Source organism: Macaca thibetana, chromosome 5 (assembly GCF_024542745.1).
Source record: "Macaca thibetana thibetana isolate TM-01 chromosome 5, ASM2454274v1, whole genome shotgun sequence".
In the NCBI taxonomy this organism is placed as follows: Eukaryota; Metazoa; Chordata; class Mammalia; order Primates; family Cercopithecidae; genus Macaca; species Macaca thibetana.
In genome coordinates, this window is record NC_065582.1 from 4,254,288 (window position 1) to 4,274,313 (window position 20,026).

The 20,026-nt window shown below is 40.6% G+C and overlaps 1 protein-coding gene across 18 annotated transcripts in view; it reads left to right on the forward strand.

Moving 5' to 3' along the window:
• SORBS2 (sorbin and SH3 domain containing 2) overlaps positions 1-20,026 on the forward strand; it is a 227,551-nt gene that overhangs the window by 18,492 nt on the left and 189,033 nt on the right. For all 18 annotated transcript variants that reach the window (XM_050792564.1, XM_050792562.1, XM_050792563.1 and 15 more), the window contains exon 2: positions 18,438-18,577. The gene's annotated coding sequence lies outside the window, so the exon portion shown is untranslated. The remainder of the gene's footprint in view (positions 1-18,437; positions 18,578-20,026) is intronic.

Below are 20,026 nucleotides of genomic sequence, written 5' to 3' on the forward strand. Positions count from 1 at the left end.
GGGAGATCACTGTCTTCTAAAGGCCTCATTCCCAAAGAACAGCCATCCCGCCATTGCCTAGGCTGACAGAGACTGCAGTGCCGCAATCCTGAAGCACTTGCTTAAGAATGCATCATATGATCTTTTCCCAACAGAATTTGGATTACCTGCTTAATGGTGTTTTTCTTGGGCTGATCTAAAATGAGTCTTCACATCACATGGTATTGGAGCTTTGTGATCTGCAGGGTTAGTTAAGAATGTAAAATAACAGTAAGTATTCTTATAAATAATAATAATGGCCACAATTCATTCAATGCACTCTGTGTCGGGCAGCGTGCCAAATTCTTTAAATACCTCTCATTGACTATTCACACGAACGCTCTGATGAGGACATTATTCTCATTTTACAGCAGAGGAAACAGGCACAGAGAAGTTAAACAGCTTGCACAGGGTCACACATGTGGGGAAAGTGGGATTCCAGTTTGAGTCGGCCAGATTCCAAGCCCTGCACTTCCAACAGTTTTCCAGACTGCCCATTTGTGGGAACGACAGATCAGCCAAAAGAAAATGTTACATTTCTCATTTTATCATTCTCTCTGTGTTTTTTGCTCAAGAGCTCTATGGAAACCGTTATTTATAAGTGAACACCAAATTTCCTTATCCTCAAGACCAGAAATAGCATGACAATAAAAAGAAGGAGGAAGAAAAAAACAATCTAGGATGTCAACAATGATTGTTTTTCTAAAGTTTTTATTTTTTTCTTTTTGCTTGTTCTCTCTCTCTCTCTCTCTCTCTCTTTCTTGATGGAGTCACTCTCTGTCACCCAGGTCAGAGTGCAGTGGTGCGATCTTGGCTCACTGCAGCCTCTGCCTCCCAGGTTCAAGCAATTCCCCTGCCTCAACCTCCTGAGGAGCTGAGACTACAGGCGCCTGCCACCCCACCCAGCTAATTTTTGTATTTTTAGTAGAGACGGGGTTTCGCCATGTTGGCCAGGCTGGTTTCGAACTCTTGACCTCAGGTGATCCTCCTGTCTTGGCCTCCCAAACTGCTGGGTTTATAGGCGTGAACTACCGTGCCCATCCCATATTTTCTAAATCTACTTAACGTGATGAAAATTTCAAAATAAGGAGATGTATCTAGAATTGGGCCAAAGGAAATTTAGGTAACACCAAGCATGTTTAGACATTTAACTAGGATGCTACAAGACTAAGCAAGAGAAAACAAATTTTTAAGCCTCTGAATATAAATATTTTATTGATTGCCTTCCATTATTAAAATGTGCTTCAATTTTAAATTGGGACATTATTTAGAAGCTGTCCCATTAGAAAACTGATTATCACCAAGTTGATCTTCCATGCCCGTGGGCTATTTCTCTTCAATGCCAGTGGGCCTGTTTACTAGCGGTGGTGGTTTTACCCCTGGATTAAGAATGATTAGCTCTACTTTGGAACCAAATACAGTTCACATGGAGTTCAAAAGGAATCCAGAGTCCTGTGGCCCTGTACATGTGGAACAATTTCCCTTTGTTGACTGTTAGCACTCTGATCTAAAGAAGAAAATGGTTACTCTGACGGCGTGTACTTGTGGGTAAAAACAATCTTATTTTTTTTCACATTTTTAAGAGAGTATCTAGTGTGACAAATATCAAGTATGAGCACTCACTTTTATAATAAATTCCATTTTGCAGATTAGTCCTAACATGCTAGGTGAAAGAGTTCACCCAAGGCACTTAAAGTAAGAAAAATAAAAAACAAGTCAAGAGGTCATCCTCGGAACATCCACTGTTTGATATACACTGTACAGCCTCACCTTGGCTGGCTTTGTGCATCCATTATTCCATCATTCACTTTTCTCCACCATGAGCTAGGCTTTTTCTATGGGGCGGACACTGTGCTATATGAACAAAACGAAGTCATTGCCCTCCTGGACCTTCCATGCTCAACGTATACAAGGTCTATGTATACGTTGTATCTGAAGCTAACTTGTCCAGTTCACAAACATGAGTCTGTACAAACAAAACAAGATCATGTGAAGTACAGAAAAGCATCTTCTTAAACATTTAATGTATTCATAAACGTATTGCCCATATTTTGTTCTTATGTAGGTGGTAAATTTATACTTACCATTGCATGGTAATAAAATGTGGCATGTGGCAAAAATGTGCTCATTCTAATTTAAACAGATGTAGGTTTTAAGTATTGAAAATTAGCATACTTTCCCAAATTAGTACTTAGAGAAACTTTTAAAATTTTTTATGAAAAATGGCATTTTAATAAGCCTCATTACATTGCTATGCTCTTAAAAGCACATTCATATATTATTTTTCCCCCATACTCACGATTTTCTACTCAATGTTCACATTTTTCAGAGAACAGACAGTATGGAATATTCATAGCTAAGTACCAAAGTCAGCCTTCCTTTCCATTGACACATTGTGGAGCAGGAATGCAGTTTCCGTGGCACGGAGTCAATGCTGAGTGAAAAATTGGATCATTTCAGAAAATGTGATCAGGGAATCTTGAATTGTTTCCTAAATTAACAAAGTCAGTTGTTTAGTGATAAACATATTTTAGAGTATTTGTCTGTGAGATGAGAGATGCTTTCTATCAGATCAATGGACTAGTTTATGAATAATGAAGTTAACATTCTTAGAATTAAAATAATAGTTTCTTTTACATGAATAGACCATCTATTTATATGTGGCTGCACAAATAAATTGAGTGAAATATGAGTTCGTAGGTTTCTTAGCTCTTTTAATGTGAAAACAATTCCAGTTGTAGAGTCGCCCAGCTCCTCAGGTACCTTGTAACGAACCCTGAAGTTTAGAGTTCTTATTCATTGGAGGAAGCTATTAGTACACATTCAACAGATAAGTGGCAAAGATACATGTATTGTACTTGTGGAGCCAGGGTGGTTATCCTGTGAGTGAGAACTGGGAATGTTTTTGCTCTAATGTGTCTTTTTGAGTGTGGCCACTAATCAGTATGGGTTAATAGACTGATTAAATAGTATGTCATTATTTTTCTGATTTACGTCTTACCCCAATGCTAGTTCCTCTCAGGACGAAGTTAACTACTAAAGCAGTGAGTGGAGATAGTGTCATTAAGAAATAAAATTCCAAATCTCTTGCCTCCTCAAAATCTGTGAAATTAGAGACATGTTTCAACAGCCTAGAAATTAGCCAAGACCATTCATAAACCTTTTAACTACAGTAGATATAGTGTTTCTCAGTGAAACAGATAATGGCAAATGTAGCCCATGGAGGTCCTGCTCCCGCTGATTTGGAAATAGTACAAGAGTTTCTAAGTATTTATATAGATAGGAAGAAATTTAAGGTCAAACTCATTTCCAAATGCACTAAAACACTGAGAAAATGGTCGAGAAGCAAGAATAGCAGCAAAATTACCCAACAATACCTCACCTGGCACATTTTCAAAAACTCCTAATACTTCAAAGGAGTTTAATGAAATACTGCATTAAAAATCAAGATCACTAAAATGTTATAATGCCTCTCTTGAATGATTCTGTTGTAAAAAATTGGTATATTCTGAGGACACCAATTATCCTTTTAAAAATAAAAATGGAGGAGACTATAGAATGAAATTATGATTTTATTTGCTAAAATTATATTAATTTATTATATTAAAAATTATAAGAAATTATATTTAATTTATTGATTGTATATATTATATATTTGATTACTATATTATATAATACATAATTATATAATTTAATTATACTTATAAATATGATTTATTTGATAAATTATAGTTTGCTAAATAATAAAATTGTTATGACTTTATTTTGAATAACTATTACATAGAATTCCTGAGTATCTTTGTAGCTAATTCGAATCTGGATAAGGTGAGTGGGGATGAATGAATATTAGGAGTTCTCTACAGGACTGCTTAAGAGTAGAAGGAAAGCAATCTCATTTCTTATGGAAAATGGAAATATCATATTAATCTCAAAGAAACACAAAAATAAGCTTTAACAATGGATCTTAAGCAGACGTTTGAGTGTTTTAAAAAAAAGAGCAATGCAATGTTGAGGACATCACAAAAAAGAGTATAAACATCCCAAACAAAGATGACCTGACCTGGTCTTGATTCGTAAGTCCAATGCCCCAGAGAATAACTGGAGCCCAGAGCTCAGGTGTGTTCTGCGGCCCAGGAATCATGTATTCTCCAGCTCATGTTCTTAAGTTTGTAGGTCGTGGCGTTTGTTAGTACTTGAAATTTCCAGCACCCTTGTGGTTACCCAAAATAGAAGGTGGTACAGAAGTCCAATTTGGAGTCTCAAAGGTGTGTTCAAATGTGTACAACTGTTTTTAAAATAGGCCAAGTGGATAGATCTTAATCTGTAACATGAAAACAGAGTTCAAGTTACAGAATGGCGGAGGCTCTGCAATTTAGAACCAGGTTTGGCCACAGTGATGGGCACCGTTGGTGAAGAACTTTCCAGTTCCTTCTTCTCTTACCCAACATTATATATGCAAATATAAGGGTGGCTTGAACTGAGTCTTTCTCTGTCTTTGCAGGTAAGATTCATTACAGGGTATAATTATAAAATTTACCAAATAAGCATACCCTAATATAATGCTATAAAATGAATTCGGCTGCAAGTTTCTCTTTTTCAGAAGTTTTACAAGCAAGCCTTGTATGAATAATTTCTCTCTGAGAATTACCTCATTTCTGAAGTCATTTTTCTCATTATCTTAAATGGTGCTATTCTCCTTTGATAGTTGATTGATTCTGAGATCACACTGCTCTACTTGAGTGTCGGCTATGACTCAACTGAAATGTGCCTAATTTTAAACTTTGAAGCACCAAATTTTATTTGTTTTTCTTTTTAGATACAGCCTATTAATTTCTTTCCCCCGCTGAATCCATTCTTACTAAAATTATTGCAAACCTCATTTTCTGTGTCGGTATCTCTTTTCTTCCTCTATGAAAACTTCTTTGTGTTGCTCCATTGACGCTATCACCTGATACTTAAATGAGTCTAGGATTGCGAAGAGCATTAACAGCTAATTTAGTTCATCAGGGATTTGAATAGCAAGTCTCCAACAAAGCTGCTCCCAGGCAGAACAAAGCAGCAGTTGGTGCTGGAGCAGCCCTAGTGCTCAGGGGACGGACCGGTAGGACCCGTGGAAACCCCTCTTCCGTCTCAGATCTAGAACACGCTGCCTGCACCATTTGATGTCATTTGCCCATTCACTGCAATAATGTTTCTTAGACCCTGGCCCTAGTCATGGCTTTAGCTGTAAAATCATCTTCAGCTCCCCAGTTTTCAAAATGTGAAGGGATGATTACCTAGGTTGTGTAATGTTCTTTCCAGCTATGATTCAAGGTTAAATGAAAAGTAAGAACTATAATATTCATCCTGAAAGTCTCCAGACGAGGCCCTGTTTAAGAAATGCTGTAGAGAAATGTGCGGTAGGAACAATACGGGAAGCCTGCCCGCCCACAATCTGCATTGCTGGATTTAGCCATAAAACCCGAGAGGACCCAAAGTAGAGGCACTTAGGATAGGGTGGAGACGGAATGGGAGGAGGGAGCCTCAGAGAGAAATGAGACGACCTGAATTTAATATAAAAACTTTTGTAAATTAAAAAAGGAATCAGACAGAGCTCACAGAAATCATAGGTCTAAAGTCATTACAATCTTCCTACAAGGTAAAAAAAAAAAAAAAAAAATAGAGAGGCTATATAGAAACAGCCCCATTTAAGGATGCTATTTATAATCCCCTCAGGTCGTATAATGGTTTCTCTGTCCCTTACAGCTTATCTTTCCCTTCTAAATATGTGTGTGAAGAAGATGTTGTCCTTTACGTCCTTTTTATTTAATCTGTTCCCCAGTGCATCAGTTCAGTTTGTCCATGCCGGTCTCTCTTAACTATTTTCACTTAAACAAGTCAGACCTTCTATTCATTATTGCTGTTGTTTGAGCTTTCCATTCAGCGTATCCCTGGCTTGCTTTGTTTGGTGTATATTCACTCAGTACATTCCAGCAACCAGCCACTGTGCTAGGAACTGGTTGTATTTTGTTTTTAAAGGAATCCTATCCTCAAGGAGCCTACGGTGTAGCAGGAAAAAGAGGTAAACAGCAACAATAGCCTACTGACCCCGTCCTCTGCAACCACTCGATGGAGTAGCCAGTATTCATGCAAAGTCTCATTTAATCCTCTCAAAAACCTCCCAGAGAGATAGGTGGGGTTGTCTGCTATTTTTTTTTTTTTTTTTTTTTTTTTTTTTTTTTGAGACAGAGCCTCAAAAAAAAAAAAAAAAAGGATGAACATCCAGACTGGAGTGCAGTGGCATGATCTCGACTCACTGCAACCTTTGCCTCCTGGGTTCAAGCAATTCTCCTGCCTCAGCCTCCCAAGTAGCTGGGATTACAGGCATACGCCAGCACACATGGCTAATTTTTGTATTTTTAGTAGAGATAGGGTTTCACCATGTTGGCCAGGCTGGTCTTGAACTCCTGACCTCAAGCAATCTGCTCGCCTCGGCCTCCCAAAATGCTGGGATTACAGGCCTGAGCCACGATGCCCAGCCTGTCTGCTATTTATAGATAAGGAAATCCAGGCTCAGGGAGATTAAGTAACTCTCCCAAAGTGACATGGCTTGCCATGGGAGAAGCCACGCCTTGAGATCAGCTGTGCCTGGTTCCAAAGCCTCAGTTCTTTCCTTGCAATGTAATCACTGCTGTGATAGAGGGATACTTCTTCAATTACCATTCATTATAACCATAGTCAATCAATGTTAAGTTAGTGTGTATTTGTTTGTAACAATGTGGATAGGATTATAACTGTGCTCCTCCTCCCACCTACTAAAGGAATGATAGACTCTCCCAGGGCCTTACAAAGTCCGTTCTTCTCTATTTCTTCCAGGTCATTTCTTTTCATGCCACTATCTTTCCTCTTTAGCCTTCTCCACTTACTAAATGAAGCAATGATAATGCTGTTGCTCTAAGAGACTGTTATGTCAAACAGGACAAAGTGATTAGCTCAGATGTGGGGATTTTCTTAATCCAGGTGTTTGACAGTCCCATGTATTCTTGTTTCAAATTAAAATAGACCAAAAACCCCAAAACATAAAACTGTGAATGTGATCTATCTGAAATAAATGATAAGGAAATTAAATTCAATATCTAGGTGTGCCCAATACATTTCATTTTCCCCAACAGCAAAGTAAAAGTACCTATATTTTTGAAGATCAATTTGCAAATAATTTTTTTCTATGTAATGTAAACAAATTGTATCTAATGATTCCAATGCGCCAGGTGTGGTTTTCCAGCACTATATTCTTCAACCCCCTTCTTAATGCTTAAGGTGATGAACGCTATTCCCATTGCTCAGATAAGGAAAACGAGGCTCAACGATTACGCCCAAACCAGGGAGCTCATTAGGGGAAGAACCAGAAATTTAACTCAGAGCTCTTTTTTCTCTAAGCCCATGCTCTTAAGATGAGGATGAAAACAGCAGCAACCAACACATAGGGAGTGCCTACTGTGTGTTGGTGTTGTTTAAGAGCTTTGCATATATTAACTCATTTAAGCCTCACAACAATTATGAGTCAAGGACTACTACAGGGCTTATTTGCTGAGTAAGAGAACTGAAGCCAAAGAAGATGGTAGAAGCCACAGAAGCTGGCAACAATAGAGTCGGGTTTGATGGTGGTAGGTAACTACTGACCACGCTCTCAATCATTACACTTTAACACAGTTCTTGGCAAATGTGACTAGAAAGACAAAATATTTATGTGAGACTGTCTGTTATAAAACAGAATTGTTATGATTTATATTCATTTCTTCCATTCATGATCATCAGAAACCATGACACAGGAATGCTTAGAACAATTTCCATGTTGCATGTGTATTTTTAACTTTGTTTAATTTGAAAATTCACTGGCCTCGTAATCAAACCTGTCTTCCCCTCCATTACGACTGACAGCATTCACCATGTTAAGAAACCATCGTAAGATTCTTAAAGGTTTTTAACACTCAAAGCCAATACATTATGGCCTTGAATAATCTTTTCAAAATTGCTTTTTCTGTCCCAAGGACACATTTCATCATTCAATTTAGATTTTAAAAACTCCCTAAACTCCATCGAAGTGACCCTGTTCGAAGCTCTCTGAACAATGATCTGGCAGTGTCTACTGAGAACAGAATAAACAATGCATTCCTGTTTTGTATTTCCTGTCAATTATTGCTGTGTTCTTATTTCTCTTGACATCGCCAATCAGTAAATGGTAGTTTTAGAAAAAAGAGTCAACTACTTTACTATATTTACAGTCAAAAATATTCCAATGATGCAGCTCCCAGGGCGTTAGGCATGTCGGCTCATTTTTCATGGCAGTTTTTGCTCCATTGGGAAATAATGGGCCAGAGACTTAATGCCACAACTGTTGTAAGCATTGGTTGTTGATGTCCAGAAGTTCTTTCAAAACTTCTGGAACTATTTTTTTACTAATGTCTTAATAGCAGGCCTAATAGTTTATTGCTGTCATTCAGCCAGTCTAATGTAATGAAGGTTGTTTTTAGATGATTGTTTTCATTCTGTTTCTAGCTTTCATGGAACAGATTACCTCAACACAGTCATTTAACCAGGTTGGGTTTGCCTCAAATAACAAGAAATCCCACAGGCAGGTAGCCCGGGGTAGGTTCCGCTCTGTCATCTCTCTGTTAGCATGCACCCCCCTAGAATGACATCTGCATTTCAGTCTACAAAAAGAGGAGCAGAACAAGGTTAGAAAGAAAAGGACAGCCAGGTGCGGTGGCTCATGCCTGTAATCCCAGCACTTTGGGAGCCGAAGCGGGTGGATCACGAGATCAGGAGATCGAGACCATCCTGGCTAACATGGTGAAACCCCGTCTCTACTAAAAATACAAAAAATTAGCCGGGCATGGTGGCAGGCGCCTGTAGTCCCAGCTACTCAGAAGGCTGAGGCAGGGGAATGGTGTGAACCCGGGAGGCGCAGCTTGCAGGGAGCCGAGATCGCACCACTCACTCCAGCCTGGGCGACAGAGCGAGACTCCATCTCAAAAAAGAAAGAACAGGACAAGGAAGCCCTCTTCTCTGGAGGTTTAGTGTCATTATTGTGCATGTGAAATTTTCAACAGGATGCCTTGCCTTTAGCTTATTGGTCAGAACAAACTGCAAGGAATCCGGGAAGGTCAGTTATTAACTGGGTGTCTTGTCAGGATTCTGCAGTGAGGAAGACTGAGACTGCAAAATGGATCCTCAGGAGGCAGAAGGAAGTGGCTACCACACCTCTTACATACTTGACTTATTTTACAGAGTAATGAATATGGAAATAGTGACTTAATTGTAAAATAAAACATATCAGACAGAATCTCAAACTGAAAATGATCTTCAAAGGAATTCTTGCCACAAAAAGGAGGGCCCTTGCTAGAAGGTAAAAATGTGAGCATTTACTCTGATTCAGAGGGCAGCTTCCCGCCTCTCTGCCGGAATCCAAAGTGTGCATCACTGCGGGCAGGATATTCCTTCTCATGCCCGCCACTGAAGACCAGTCTACTTCTGCTTAGCCCTGAGGGTCTGAACAAAGACTTCGCATTGTTTTTTTTAAACTACAACATGGTTACTGATTTCTTAATGTGTCTCTCCCATACCTTTTAGTTTAGTAGATTGACTTTGCTGGTTAAAGCATTCCCTTCCAGACTTTTCTATGTCATAATATACATAAAATCAAGAATATTTGCAGGCACAGAGGTAAACAAATGAGGTTGCTAATAGCCAGAGGTGGCCAGTCCAGGAGCTTTAGCTGCCCAAGGCCTCACTTGACCACCTGAGAACTGAGGAGATCAATAGTGTAGAACACTGTAGTTGTTGCCACGCACAGAAGTAGAGAGGGTCTGGTTAGAAGACAGACAACATGGAAAATAGTTCTATGTCCAGTCAGGCGCGGTGGCTCACGCATGTAATCCCAGCACTTTGGGAGGCCGAGGCAGGAGGATCATGAGGTCAGGAGATCGAGACCATCGTGGCTAACACAGTGAAACCCCGTCTCTACTAAAAATACAAAAAATTAGCCGAGCGAGGTGGCAGGCACCTGTGGTCCCAGCTGCTGGGGAGGCTGAGGCAGGAGAATGGTGTTAACCCAGGAGGCAGAGCTTGCAGTGAGCCGAGATCACGCCACTGCACTCCAGCCTGGATGACAAAGTGAGACTCCATCTCAAAAAAAAAAAAAAACAAAAAACAAGAAAGAAAATATTTGTGTGTCCAGTCTCTGAGGGTTTGTGATTCCAGCCTCATTCATTTAGGAAGAAGTTTTTCTCATGCACTTGGTATAAGAAATCTATAGTTCCTTCTAACTCTTGAATGCTGGTCAACTATCCTTCCTTGTTCTTAATTCATCCTTTACCTTTGTGAGTTTCAAGGACAGTTTTCTAGCATGGTGTGTATTATGTACTATCCCTGCTAAATTAACTCTGTGGTCATAGTAATTATGGAATTGTGCCATGGCTTGTTGATTAATTCATTCAGTTTTTTAATGTCTCAGAAAAGATACATTTCATGCTGTATCTTGGTGATTTCAGAGTGTTTTACACATGTATAAAGAATACATTTTAAAACATTGTTGGGCCATAGCAAGCTTTCCTCTGCCCAAGTGGTAGAATAAAAGTTTCCATAGCTCCTTTCAGATCAGTGCAGCAGAGACCAAGCCCTCTCCTACCCCAGGCTTTGACCCCTGCTGTGTAGTCTGTGACATACAAAACTCTCCTTTTCTCCCCTGTTGATATTACTTGGCTATTTGCTGGAAAATAAGATTGCAAATCTCCAGTCTTCTCAATCAGTGACTATTCATTCATTGTCTGTTTAAAACTTATGCATAATATGGCCACGAGAAAGAGTTTCATACCACTGGAATAACTATGGCCTGACCAGGTGGCGTGGTTGGTGTGTCACTTTATACCTGCCTGTCTGCTCATAAAACTACATTATAAATAACCACATAGGGTTTCAGGTGGTGTAACTGCCAAGCAATAGGTAGACAAATACATAATTCTCTCACTAACCCTAATCAGAAGAAATGTTTATCAGGGACCTCACTCTACCCTAGTAGAGTATCACATGGTTGTGAAAAAGGTCTAGGAATATGATATATGAATGCAAGTAACTTGCTTTATTGAAATCTATTTTAGAATAGATGCAAATTAAGATAACAGAACACATTATATCCTGAAGGGAAGAGCAAGCGGCATCTGCCTCTTAAGATGGCTTCTAAACCACATATGTAGCTACAAAGCAATATTTCAGAGAATCGTCTGGGTTGGAAACAGCTGCTTAATTAGAGTACATAATTTTTGCTTTTTACATGATCAGATACTTTTTATTTCACAAGTTCTGATAAATATAGGACCAAAAAATGTACTCTTGTGTTGCTTCATGCCTTAGGCAGAACTTATTTAATCATTTACTTATTCAGCAACTACGCATTGGCCCCCATTGACATTGGGCCAGGCACAAATGCAATCCCTGTGTGAGGAACGTAAGTAATGTGAGGGGCAAGTGGGAGCTGATAGGCCAGTGGAGGAGAGGGTCTCCAGTCAATTACTCCAGCAAATTCAAGCAACTGAGCCCGAATTTAGAGGGAATGAGGAAGGTGATTCTTTATGAGTTAAAAAAAAAAAAGGGAGGGGGAGTGGCGGGGCTACGCCGGTGGAGCAGGGAAGTCCTTCCTGAGGAAGAGACACTTGAAAGCTGGAGGTTGCATGGCATTCGCCACTGGGCAGGGAAGGCATTCCCATCGGAGTGAGCCATGCAAGCCAGGGACCTGCATGAGGCACGGTCCAGGAATGGAAGGGAGGCTGGAGAGGCCAGAGGCAATGGCTCTGGGAGGAAGGTGGTGGAGATTGGTGGGAAATGCTGCAGGACACCAGATTGTGCAGGGCCTTCAGTGGGCTGCATGGAAAAGGCTTAGTTCATGATTTTCATAGCAGATTTAGCGACCGTTGCATATGGTCAATTTCAAATGGAATAGAAATAACAAGAAAAGCTAAGTCATGGTTACGTAAACAGCAGAGGTGCTTTTTAAATACACAAAGAATTCAGGCAGCCAGTTTAAAACAAAGTTTCAGGCTGGGCGCAGTGGCTTACGCCTGTAATTCCAGCACTTTGTGAGGCCGAGGCAGGAGGATCACCTGAGGTTAGGAGTTCAAGACCAGCCTGATCAACATGGTGAAACGCGTCTCTACTAAAAATACAAAAAATAGCCGGGTATGGTGGCACATGCCTGTAGTCCCAGTTACTTGGGAGGCTGAGGCAGGAGAATCGCTTGAACCCGGGAGGCGGAGGTTGTAGTGAGCTGAGATCACCCCATTGCACTCCAGCCTGGGTGATAGAGCAAAACTCCATCTCAAAAATAAACGAATAAATAAAAATAAATAAAACAAAGTTTCAACTAGAAAATTGAGCTTAACAAAGGTTTTAAGAAGTTATTTCTATATAATCTCTTTCAATGATACTGGTCCTTTAACCTTTGGTTAAGATTTTCTCCTCACTTGATAAACCCCAGTCCCAGATGGTAAAATGGCACATGTGATGACAAATCGCCTCCTAAAACATATTTGCTTAACATCAATAACCAGGCAGTAGAAGTCACTGGACACATGATCTGACTCCTTTCAAACAGTTGTTACCGCCCACAGGTGTAAATCATGGCGACTGCCGAATGTAATCCAGATAAGCCCAAGCAAAAGCATAGGTTTAAGAGTCAGTAAGGCGGGTACAGTCCCATTCCTCTGCCTACCTTTCAGGACACAAGTGTAGGGAGCTTGCATGACTGGTCTAAAGTCACTCAACGTACGGGCTTCAGTTTCCCAGCCCAATGCATGCATGCATTGTTCAGCAAGTGGCATACCATGGGTGAGGTTCCTGTAGATGACCTGACAGATGCTTGCTACGTGCATGAAGCTACCAGGTATCCTTATTTTTATTGCATATGCTTCACTTTGTTGAGTGTGGTTGAAGCAGACAAGCATAAAAGATGTTACTCCAGGCCAGGTGCGGTGGCTCGCACCTGTAATCCCAGCAGTTTGGGAGGCCGAGGCACATGGATCACCTGAGGTCGGGAGTTTGTGACCAGCCTGACCAACATGGAGAAATCCCATCTCTTCTGAAAATACAAAATTAGCCAGTTGTGGTGGTACATGCATGTAATCCCAGCTACTCGGGAGGCTGAGGCAGGAGAATCGCTTGAACCCGGGAGGTGGAGGTTGCAGTGAGCTGAGATTGTGCCATTGCACTCCAGCCTGGGCAACAAGAGCGAAACTCCATCTCAAAGCAAAAAAAAAGATGTTACTTCACTTAGTCTAGCCTTCATTTTGCTTACAACGTGCTTGACTTCAGTGTCCATTTCTTCTTTGAGTCAGCATTAGCTGATTTCTGTAGGAGAATCTGACTGCTCTTTTAGTATGTCTTTGAAACTCACGCCAGTGTTTGAGATGGTCTTGCTGCCTCTCCCTAAGCACTGAAATATTTGACTAAGAGAATGACACATTGTTCTCCTGGGATATTAGACAATACTACTAGAATGACAGGGGCAGGAAGGCCTCTAAACATCTATAGCACAACTCACTTTTCAAAGGACTGCAGGGGTAAAGAATGTTCTCTAGAAAACAATACTCATGGGAAAACTACATTTACTTCCTTCCTCCTGGGATCCTCTCAAATCATAGGAAGCGATGAGGAATCAATTGAGAATTCTGTGCTCTCTTGGGAAAAAAATTTAAAACAACACTCAAAGAAACCTTCTAAATACATGTGTTCAAAAAATCAAAAAGTCGTTGGAAATCACCGTATCTTTAAAAAATTACTAAATTTAGCCACATATGGAAATCTGCACAGTTTTTCAAATATATTTTGATTAACCAACATTCATATAAAATTTACAAAGCAGCAGACTTTTCCATGGCCGTTTCAAATAACAATTTTCACCCTCCAACAACCGAATACAGAAAGGTCTCATTACAGAGGAGGAAACAGGTATGGGGAGGCTAAGAAAGTGACCTACGGCTACAGCCACGCCTAAGTGTCAGGATGAGGATTCGAACCCGGGCACCCTGACTGCAGACTCTCCACTCGGAAGTATTATGCACTTTTGAAAGTTTTCTGAAAGGACCAACCAAGAAAGTGAGAAGCAAAGCCGCAGATGGTTTCTGCATACAGAATTGGAAGTTCTAAATGTTACCAGTGTGAGCCCAGATTCTCTCTTATAGTGAGGATTTTATTTTTACCAAGCTCTGTGAAACACACAAAGCTCAGGTGCCGCCTGAAAATGTGAGAAGTCATTTGGCAAACGAATGAGGTTATTCAGACACACTCTTCAGGTTGGCGTGCTCATTTATTTAAGGCCGGAACAGAGGTGTAGTGAGTAACAGAAGGCCTCTCTACTCCAAAATACGGGTCTCTCTCACCAGTTCTAACAATTGTAGAGTTATTTGGGTTAACAAGATCCTCTTTTGGGATGGAAATACCCTCTAATATGGTTTGATCTGTGTCTACTATGCCTTAATGATGTACAAACCCTCTCGGTTTTCGTTAGGGAGGGAGAGAAAAAATATATTCAATGAATCTGGCTTTCAACACTTTCATCCTTTTGTTTCCCTCCTTATCTCTGTCCAAAAGATTATTCCTGTTCCAGCCTCTGAAACCAAACCTGTGGATATGTTGCGTTTAAGAAACTCAGTTTGCAGGGCTCCTGGGCCCACTTTGATGTATACCGGGGTTCTTTTAGCAAGGTTCTTATCTCTTTCCCCAGAGCCTGCATCTCTGCCCACATCACTTACCCTAGGGTTCTAGCTTCTCAGGACCGAGGCTGTGCTCTGCTTTACCCAGCCTTCCTTGAAAGGCCACACCTGGAGCAGCTGGGACTTCTGTCACACCTGCAGAGGCATGGAGGCCCCCTGCATGGCTCCCCTCCACTGGCCACAGCACCCACTCGTTGCCCTGGCTGTGCGGGTTTGACTCTCTTCACCCTAGCACAGGACCTGTCTTTCCAGCACCTGGCAGTCCCCCAGCATCTGCCCCCTCACTAGCACGAGTGTCTGGTTTCTAGATCCTGGCCTTTCCACAGCCAGTCTGATGGGACTCCCAGTGCTGGCTTTAACCTGGAATCAGCTGTTCACGTATGCAGATGCTTGAGTCACATCCAGAGTCATGAAATCTGACTCTCTGGGGGCGGGGCCGGGCTACTGGTGTTTGTAAAAGTTTACCTTATATTCACCCAGGGATGACAGACACTACTTTACATCAATTTCTCTCAAGTTTCAACATGTTTCCACATAGCCCGGGGATGTCGTGAAAATGCGCATGCTGGCTCAGTAGGTCTGGGTGGGGCCTGAGGTTTTGTGTTTCTAACAAGATCCTAAGTGATGACGTTAATGTTGGTCCACGGACTGCTTTTTTAAGAAGCAAGGCCCAAGACCAGCGGTTCTCAAAGTGAGGTCAAGAATCACCTGAGAACTCGTTAGGGATGCAAAATTTCAACCCCCTGCCAGACCGACTGAATCAGACACTTGGGGGTGGAACCAGCAATCTGTTTTTACGAAGCTTCTGGGTCAGTTATGCTCACTACCTTTCCAGAACCATTGGCCTACATGGCACTGCCCCGTAGAAACAGAATGCAAGTCACATAGGTAATTTTAAATGAGCTAGCAGTCAGATTTGAAAAAGTAAAAAAGAAACGAGTGAAATTAATTTCAGCAAAATATCCTATTTAACACACTGTGTCCAAAATACTGTCCTTTCAACACGTAATATACAAATTAATGTCATAATTTACATTCTTTTTTCAACATGCAATCAATATAAAAATGCTATGATGGTTTACATGTTTTAGGAAGAGAAAACATTTAATTTAATCTATTTTTATTTGTACGAGTTTGTGGGGTACAAGGAGAATTCTGTTACATGGATGTGCCGCATAGTGGTAAAGTCATAGATTTAATGAATGTATCCATCACCTGAATAATGAACGTCATACCCATTGAGTAATTTCTCATAATTCACCTTTTCTTTGTATAAAGACCTCAAAATCTAGCATGCATTTTATACTTACATGACATCTCAGTTGAGACTAGCCAGGTTTTAGGAGCTCAGTAGCCACATGTAGCCACCATATTGGATAGCAAAGCTTTACACTCACCGCGGAGATGATGGTACTGACTTCCATCGGATGCTTGCTGTGTGTCAGACATTACCCAGTTAAGCATTTTATGTGCATTATCCTGTGAGCCCTATGACAGCTCATTATTGTCCCCATTTTATACGAGGGCGGGTTATGCTCATCTTTGTTTCCTTAACGCCACAGCTTCTCGAGGAAGGCCAATATTTAAATGCATTTTCCTTTGTGGTATAAACTATTATAAGGGGGAAAAAGAAAAAAGCAATTAAAAATAATGTGTCTATCTGAGGCTAGGCTTCCAATTATTACCAGTAGAATTACCATTCCACATTGAGGCCAAATATCCCATGTTAGATTGGCAGGTATTTAAGACATAGTAAAATGTGACCATTTAAAAATAAATGAACAGAAAAACGCATTATTCTAGGGTGATTTTTTTAAAGCCTGGTATACATTTTTAAAACAAAGTTGATCTTATTATAAAATTCAAATTAGAGATTTCAAAGTTAATTTAGAATTTTAAAATTTGAAATATAATTTTAATATAAAGTCTATTGAGCCAAAGGATTTCACTGTTTTTAAATAGTACTTGAAATAGTAGTCATGTAACCCTTTTTTGTTTTTACATGGCATAATCCTCAGTATTTTCCATAATCTATTTCAGTGTCTTTAATTGCAAAGAAAGAATTGAATTTGATACGAGCATCTAGCAACCAACCCTCACATTAATTATAAAATATATCAGAGCTTTTTTTTTTTTGAGATGGAGTCTCCAGCCCAGGCTGGAGTGCAGTGGTGCGATCTCGGCTCACTGCAACCTCCACCTCCCAGCTTCAAGCGATTCTCCTGCCTCAGCCTCCCGAGTAGCTGGAACTACAGGCACGTGCCACAACGCCCAGCTAATTTTTTGCATTTCTATTAGAGACGGGGTTTCACCGTGTTAGCCAGGATGATCTCGATCTCCTGACCTCGTGATCCACCCGCCTCGGCCTCCCAAAGTGCTGGGATTACAGGCGTGAGCCACCGGCGGTTTTTTATAGTGGATTCAGGTCGAAGACTCTCTTTTCATCCCCCGATGGAAAGCCTCTCTCAGTAGTACTTTCTGACTACCGCAGCATTCTTTTTGTTATGGGGAGTAGGGGGTTGAAAAAACACAGGGATTTCGTCTATGTGGAATGAAAGCGTTCATAAAAATACTTAACTGCTTCCTTGGTAGAAAGCAACTAATTTTCCTCCCCGGTGGTGTTGTAAAGGCACAATGACTCAATGCAGGCCTGAAGTGGATCTGATGACGCATAGTAGCTTCCTTCATCCATAGTAGAAAGAGATCTCAGTCTTCAGCTGCCATGATGTGAATAGTCTCATCATGTGAAAAAGTCTGGAAAATACTTAAACATTCTGTTTTTATTTATTCTCGCTGCATCTGTGTGTTCTAAACCCCTGAAGGCGAGGACACTTCATTCTGCCCGCCACTGTATTCCCAGAGTGCTTGGCTTATAGTAAGCTCTGAAGTGCTCACCAAATAAACATTTGCTGAATGAATGAATGAATGAATACAACTTCTTAATTTTTAATTCTAGAAACAAAATGAAGGCTCAAAGTTTGTCAGTCATTGTCAGTGACCCAACCAGAATGATTTCTTCATTGGCCTGTGGAGGCGGAGGCAGGGGTCACTGTTTGTCTGCCTCATGTCACTGAATGGTCCCCAGTCTCTGCCAATAGATAAGAGGTGTCAACGCTTAACCCAGTAGCTTTCAAAAATAGCATAGTTGATGAAACTGGAAATTTAGGTGCGGGCTCTTTTAAGAAATGATTTGTCCTCATTCTTAAGAAGAATAGACTGGCAACAGATACTGCTGACCAGAGAGCACTCAAATATTTCTTAAGACCCCTTAGGAAATAGCAGAAGAAAAGCCTTCCTTCCCAATAAAGCATAAACAGGACATCTCATTTTCAATGAATCAGGTAATTCATATTGAAAACTTGAGGAGCACTGTGTTTCTTTAAGATTCCAGTCAACTTTGGGTTTGTTTTGTTTTCAATGGTGCTGGCAGTTTTCCTTAAAATTTAAATGAATATTTGCACAATGAACCAAGTTGTTGTGGGTTTCCTGGTTGGTGTTTTTTCCCCCCCTGGAGTGGGGGGTGGCGATCTGGGCAAGGCATTTTCATCCCTTTGCAGACAACCCCGGCTGCTGTTAATGCTGAAAATAGCTCAAATGCTCTCAGAACAGTAGCACCACCCAGCAGCTGGGATTCTTTCCCTCTCTTATTTGCCTCTCTCTTGCCTTTTTTTCCTTCAGACACTTGGATTGGACTTAATCTTAAACCTCTGGAGTTCAAGACCTTTTAAAAAGGGCTAAATAAACAATCTCTACATGTAAAAGGCCACTGACTCCTACTTCCTCTGCATAGAACAACTGTTGAACTCAGCTGGCTGTAGGTAAGACTTTTTATTCCGGAATTATTTCATTGTTTTCTGATATGTTCGTGACTAATGTCTTTAAAATAACTTACTTACAGTGGAAATAATCAGGGGAGTTGTGAACAGTTCCCAGGTGAACATTGTGTTCCAGAATACAGCAGGAGCATCTGGGCGTGTTTGTGGCTGCACATTTTAAGCTTTGCTTAAAGCTCTCGTTATAGTGACCTGCAGTACAGACTTGACTCTGACTGAACCACGGATCAGAGGTCTAATTAAGCCTGATTGCCAGAGCAATGAGAGGATCTTTCAGACATCATACTTTTGTTGTTTAGACTGCTTTATTTTTAACTTTCCAGGGGCATTAAAAAAAAAGAGAGAGAGGAAAAAATGCCATCCACCTGAGTAAAGAGAATATCTATAAGCAATTATTCTTTAAGGGCAATGAGTGAGCTGTATTTTATAATGTTCTTCTTTTATCACTGTTTCGTTCATTGCTCGTGTGGAATCAGAGTGGTTGATTTGAGGGTTTCGAGGGTTTTGTTTTTGTTATTGTTGTTTTGTATGTTCCTAGCACACTTTAGGGGACGGTTTTGAGGATTCCTTACTAAGCTGAATATTTTTTGCTAAGTACACTTGCTGGCAGGTTTCTCTAACGTGACAATGTGATACTTTGGGTCAGTTTCGGTGGCTCCCTCTCCCCCTTGTTATGCTTGCACTTGACATTTTGCAAAGTACTTTGATCTGTGGACTTTAACTTCAAACACAGCATTTACTTTGATTGTGGCTATTTACTCTGTTCAGTAAAATGTCTCCTTTTTTTTCCTTTTGGTTTAATGCTTTGATAGCATTTCCTTTCAATAATTTATTGGAGCTTTAGTTTTCCTCACTGATCTGTCTTCGGTTTTACTTCTAGAGGGACCCCCCTTTGAAAGAAAGGTATTCTCTGGTAAAGTTCCCCCAACACAGACTTCATGACAGTTCATGGCCCCTGTCTGGCAGATGTGTAAGAGCCAGCAGCAAATGACAGTGCACAGAACCCCAGGCTGGCTACCCTGCTGCCTCAGAATCTCCGTGTGCCTTGGGGCCCAACGGGTGCTTTTTTAAAACATGGATGCTGAAATCTTTCTACCCTGCTGCCTCAGAATCTCCATGTGCCTTCGGGCCCAATGGGTGCTTTTTTAAAACATGGATGCTGAAATCTTCAGAGGTCAGAGATACTTTTTTTTCAGAAAAGTTTATTGGTATCGCAGACCACATGTCAAAGGAAAGCATGCATTCTAACCACATAATGATCTTCTGAGTAACAAAAACAGAGGAAGAAATAACAAACAAAGAAAAAGAAAACCAAAATCAAAAGAAAACTGGAAAAAAAAACAAAAACAAAAACAAACCCTCAGTAGCCAGAAGTCTGTTTCACGAGTGAAACTTCTGCTGTGTAAGGGATAAGGGATTTCTTAAAAATGTATT